This window comes from Marmota monax, unplaced genomic scaffold (genome assembly GCF_021218885.2).
Source record: "Marmota monax isolate L192 unplaced genomic scaffold, Marmota_monax_Labrador192_F-V1.1 WCK01_AAM20220418_F8-fsc00052, whole genome shotgun sequence".
In the NCBI taxonomy this organism is placed as follows: domain Eukaryota; kingdom Metazoa; phylum Chordata; class Mammalia; order Rodentia; family Sciuridae; genus Marmota; species Marmota monax.
In genome coordinates, this window is record NW_026693473.1 from 10,366,823 (window position 1) to 10,372,822 (window position 6,000).

At 45.6% G+C, this 6,000-nt stretch overlaps 1 long non-coding RNA gene across 1 annotated transcript in view; it reads left to right on the top strand.

The window, feature by feature from the left end:
* The window catches only part of LOC124101866 (uncharacterized), a 30,286-nt gene extending 29,492 nt beyond the window's left edge, over positions 1-794 (top strand). Inside the window, exon 5 of the long non-coding RNA XR_006854720.2 lies at positions 473-794. This is a non-coding gene — a long non-coding RNA (uncharacterized LOC124101866). The remainder of the gene's footprint in view (positions 1-472) is intronic.
* The last annotated feature ends 5,206 nt before the right edge of the window (positions 795-6,000 follow it).

Sequence of the window (6,000 nt, forward strand, 5' to 3'; positions counted from 1 at the left end):
TCGGTGTCATGTCTTCCTGCCCTGGGCTTCTGCCAAGCTTCCCTCTTCCTATTGTGGAGCAGCGGCAACACCACAAATCTGACCTGCATTTGCTCCTGATGCAAAGCCATGGGGCGTGAGGCAAATGGGTGCAGGAGCAAAGGGCGGGGCCGGCCTCATGGCCAAAGTGTGCTCATCAACAGAGAAGTTTTTGTTTTAATCTTTGAAAAACCTAATGCATCTACGTATTCAAAATTGAAAAAGCATAAAAACCCATGCCCTTAAATGCCCCCTCTCCCACTGCCCTCTATCCATCCACTTGCCCTTGATGATGTTCTTAGTTTCTTAGGATCCCTTCATGGAGAGTTCAGATATACATGCAAGCATAGAATTCCATACATGCTGCCTTGTTCACTTATTGATAGACTTTGTCTTTTCTATAAGTGTTCATAAAAAGAATGTCCTTGATTCAGTTTTGCTTTTGTCTGCATAGTATTCCACAGTGTCAATGTCCTAAGGAAAATGCCCTGCACAACTAAGGAGCCAGACCAGCCTCTATCTATGAGGAGCCCTTGGTTCCCCAAGGGTGGTGAAGAGTATTGAGGAGACATCAGGAATCCTAGGCCCATACTGTTCTTCAGCGTTGAAATACGACTGTCAAAATTGACATGTGTGATAAAGGTAAAATGCAAACTGGATTTTGAAGATTTCACTTACAAATGTAAAGTATCTTATGCATGATTTTTGTATCATTATAAATCAGGACAATGATATTTTGACTATATTGGTTAAATAAAATATACCATGGGAATAAATTCTACTGGCTTTTTTTTTTCTTTTTCAAAATGTAGCTACTAGAAAATTCTAAATGATGTATGTATGGGGCCAGCATATTTCCATTGGAGCCTGCTTCCCAGGAGACTTAGAGCCCACGACAGAGCTGAGGGTGGGAGGCCCCTGGAGCAGGAGGGGGAAGGCAAAGGAATAGGAAGGAGCTGCCTGGGCTGGGTCAGGAGTTCTTCTCTCCTCCCGTCTCACAGCAACATGCTGGATGATCCCAGGAACCTCCTTACCCTTGTTTCCTCCTGTGTGCGAATGTCAGGGAGGATCAGAGAAAGTCCACGAGGGCTGGGTTCCTCTGTTCTGTCCACAGCTGGAAAAACTCCTGACCTGGAGTGGGTGCTTGCTGAGTGAATGAATGAATGTAGGAAATAAAAGGGGGAAATTTGAGTTTTTTCTTTCCAGGGAAGTGAAGTGTAGGAATCATGGAAGTATTAGGATTAGAGGCCCCTCAAGATTGTAAAGATACCTCCCTGTATGAAACCAAGAATCAGAATAAAGGATGAAGTGACTGGCACTGGGCCAAGAGGTATTGATGGCAGAACCAGGGCCACCCCCAGTTTCTTCACTGACACAATCACTGAGAATAAGGGTTGTTAGAAATTCTTATCTGCTCTTGGTACTATCTGCTGCAAACAGGGCCTGGCCCGGGAAGCCTCCTTCCCTTCTGCCCATTTTAGGGTGGATAATGATTCTTCTGTGTGGCCTGAGGCATCAGGTCTGATGAAGAATGGGCCCAACAGGAACCTACTCAGACCAAGGCTCAGCGTTTTCCAGGACACTCCCTTCAGCACCAGGACCCAGACAGAGGCCCACCATCTCCCCAGACCTCCAGGGCCTGGGGCCTCTTCTGCCCTGGCCTGGAGAAGCTGGAGTCCACCCCAGGGGAGGTAGAGAGGAGCCGGTGGCAGGTTGGGCTCAGCAGCTAGCAGTCCCTAAATCATTCACGCTGGGGTGGGGGAGGCTGCGGAGGGGATTTTCATAGATTATATTGAAAGAATTACAATGGCGAGGGAAAAGAGCCTAGTTCCCACAGTGTCCGGTCACTCCTGTGGGGGGCTGTGGGAGCCGGGTCTGGCTGCCTCTTTCTCTCCAGGGCAGCAGCACACAGTTTTTAATAATTAAGTAACTTTAATTGTCCTGGGAAAGCTGAGCTTGCCTTGGGGCACACTGCACAAACTCATAATTAATGTTACCAAGAGAGATTAGCAAAGGAGAACTGAGAAATGATTCACTTTTTAAAAAGCGCCTTGCTGTTAAGCCTTGTTATCCTTAGTTTAGAACCTCATTTATCTGCTTTGGGGAGAGAGAGAGAGAGGGGAAAAAAAAGCACCCAGCTAATGCATGTGAAATGAAAACTCCACGCCTTTGTAATGTGGTTTAGAAAACATCAGACCAGGAAAATGTTGCCATTTATTGATCCATTCTGGTGACTGAGGGAAAATTTAAGACTGGAATATAATGAATAAATAATAATAATAATACCTTAATAACAACTCATGCTTCTTGATGCCATCTTTGTTGCTTAGAAATTGTCTTAATTTGGGATTTTTAAAAATAATTTTCTCTCCTTTTTTTTTTTTTTGAAAGATGAATCAAATTCTGTGTCATTTTCAATGATTATATATAAATTGATACTAGGGAAGTGTCTGGCACTTCCAGGTTCAGGGAATACTTGATGAATTCATGAGCACATGAATGAAAGAGAGAAGGACCTCAAAAAGGAAAGGTTGTCCTTCTACAGCAATCCATGGGCACTATGGAGGGCAAGACCAGAAAATCCTGAGGGAGAGGTTTGTGATGGGGAAAGGAGGGTAGACAGAGAAACAGGTGGCAGTGGTGTGTGTATTGGGGGAGGACTTTGGCAGTAATGATAGAGCCAGGGGTGGGAGGAGAGGCCTCGGAAATTAGGAGTGGGGATAAGGGCTAAGATCCTCATGCATAATCAGCCATCTATAAATAGTACACGATTGATTGCCCTAAACTGGTAGGTGTGCTTCCTGATCAAGTCCCAGTGTCTCCACAGCACTGCGCTGTTTTTTTTCTTCCATACCAGACAACAAATTTGACTGAATCCCTCTGATGTTCTGGGTGCTGATTTTAACGTGGACATAGATGAAGAGACTGTGGCTCTATACCAGAATATCTGACACCCCTCTCTGGGCACCTCGGTTTCTTCACGTGTAAGATGGGATGATAGAATGCCACATGAATGTCCGGGAAGGTGGAAGTCCATAGTATGAGTTCCTGAAGTAATTTTTTTCCAGAGAACTCCGTGGAGGAATTTTTTGGACAGGTGCTTCTTTTCTTTGGGCATTTCCGTGGCCTGGGTCCTACCCAGGGTACTGTTCTCATCCAGGGGCTAGTTAGGTGCCCCACTAGGTATGGCTCAGGTGGCTCCTCCTCCTGAGTCCTGGGGTGGGGGCTGAGAAGCAGTTTGTCCCAACTTTCCTGAGATTGCTGTTCTGTGGCCTCTCTGTGGAGAGGCTGGTGAGCGAACAGGAAGGAGGTGGTGGCCTTCAGCTCAAGGAATGAGTCCTCACAGGATATTACGTAGGAATAGACGACTCACAGAGACTGCCAGCTGTTGAAGGCACACAGCCCTTCTCCTCCTGGTGCTTCCCTGTTACCTCAGGCAAGTGTGGAGGTCTGAGCCACGGTGGCCTGGAGTGGGGTGGGTGGGAAGGTGAGGTATCAAGGATATCCCAGTCCCTGAGGTTTTCCACAGGGAGGCTCCTGAGCACCTGGAAATCAAGACACTGAGGTGGCCAATGCAGACCCACAGGTGGAGAGGACGGGGTTCAGGACTGGTTGGGCTCAGGGACATGAATCAGATCACTTTCTTCCAAGGGAAGTTGGCTAGGTAGTGGCTATGGTCAGAGAAAGCATACTCTAATAATAATGAGTGTTACTAATAATAACAATGGCCCTCCAAACCATTCCGAACACTAGATGTTATGTGTATGTCCATGTATGTGGAAGTGTGTGTATGTCCATGCTCAAAAGGGTAGCAAACAATTCATACTGTCTTTATACCTTGATTTCTTGCTCATAAAACTATATCATGGGACTAGCTCCATATCAGAATATACAAAGTGGTGCCAATGTTTCAATGGTCAACTAGCGCTTCATTTTATTTAACCACTGTTTTTAGCAGTACTAATAGACATTGGGGCACTTTATCCTTTGGTCATTCCTGGGTTTCCTTAAAAATCTGAGCCTTCACATTATCTGTTAACATATTTGAGTGCAGCAGAAACTTCGGGGGGACAGATTATTGAGAAATGAATGTTCTACCCTAGGTCTATTACCTGTTTGATTTGTTCATCCCTGCACCTCAGTTTTGCCATCTGTCCAGCAGGGACTTTGGGCTGTATCTGGTATCCCTTGTGCCTTGCAGGATGTCTGTCTCCAGTCCCTTGAGTCTCCCCAAACCCCAGATGCGGCGGAGCGATCACTTCACAGAGGGTCACCCCGGCTGAGCTGTGTGTGGGTGGGGAGGCAGGCTGGGTGACCCGGTGCGCCTCTCCTGTCTCATGATGCAATGGTGAACCCGGGCAAGTTTGGCCTTGCTCTCCTTGGGATCCAGCGTGATTCAGGCCGGTAGCGTGGCTTCCCCACCAGCCAAGGAGCTGCAAGGTAACTTTCCTGGCAAGAGCTCCCAGAATGTCTGATTACTCACCTGTTTTGCAACCACAGCAAACTCCCAGCAAGAAAAGGAGGCAGCTAGCGTGGCTTCCTTCCTGAATTAATGACTTCAGCCTTATGAATGACTAATCAGTTCACCGCGGAGCAGAACTGGGTGGTTGGGTTGGGGTTGGGGGTGGCAGCGAGGTGCCAGGTTGTGGGCCGTGCTTTCACCCTTTCTGTCCTCTGCTTGAATGCCTTTGGGTCCTAGTGCTCTCTTTTTAGGGGTCAAAACTGAGGCCAGACATCCTCCCTAAACTCCCAGGGCCTGTTGACCTGGAAATTGTTGCTCTCAGCTGATTGCAAACTTCCTCTCCAACCTTAGCTTCAGTCAGGCAGAGGGAAAGCTAACTACTGAGGGAGAAATCCAAGGTGAGAGGGCTACATAAATTTTATATAATAGATTCTGTGTTGTACCTAAGAGATTTTTGAAATTAACCTTTTCCTGGGAGAAGGTTTACAGGCAGTCAGAACTATTTAAAGGAGAAGTTTAAGACCAGAACTATGGATCTGGGACTTCTTCAAGAACGGCAGTGCTACCTTGGCTGGTTTCTTTGCCTCTCTTATTTCGGACAACTCATTGTAGACTCTAAGATGAATGGGGACTGGAAGGAATGCATCTTATTTAAAGCAAATTCTCTAATGCAAATCAAAACTACACTGAGATTCCATCTCACTCTAGTCAGAATGGCAATTATTAAGAATACAAGTAACAATAAATGTTGGCAGGGATGTGGGAAAAAGGGTCCACTCATACTTTGCTGGTGGGACTGCAAATTGTTGCAACCACTCTGGAAAGCAGTATGGAAATTCCTCAGAAAATGTGGAATGGACCCGCCATTTGACCCAGTTAAGCCATTCCTCAGCATACACTCAAAGGACTTAAAATCTGCCTACTACAGTGACACAGCCACATCAATGTTTACGGCAGCTCAATTCACAATAGCTAAGCTATGGAACCAACCTAGATGCTCTTCAACAGATGAATGAATAAAGAAAATGTGGTACATATATACAAAGGAATATTACTCAGCCACAAAGAGGAATGAAATCATGGCATTTGCTGGTAAATGTGGAGGCTCTCATGCTAAGTGAAATAAACCAATCTCCCAAAACCAAGGGCCAAATGTTCTCTCTAATATGTAGATATCGTAATAAGGGGTCGGGGTGGGAGGGAAGAATTGAAGTTCATGGATTAGAGGAATGAAGGGAAGAGACGGGGGATGGAAATAGGAAAGACAGTAGAATGAATCAGACGTAACTTTTCTATGTTCATATATGAATTCATGACAAGTGAGACTCCACATCACGTACAACTGTAAGAATGGGAAGTTATACTGTATGTATATATAATATGTCAAAATACACTCTACTGTCATGCACATCTAAAAAGAACAAATGAAAAAGAAAAAATATAAAAAGCTAGTCCTCTGGTTTCCCTGACATTTCTGCCCTCTGTTTTTCTTCAGTGTGCCACTTTCAGGCCTGCCCTGG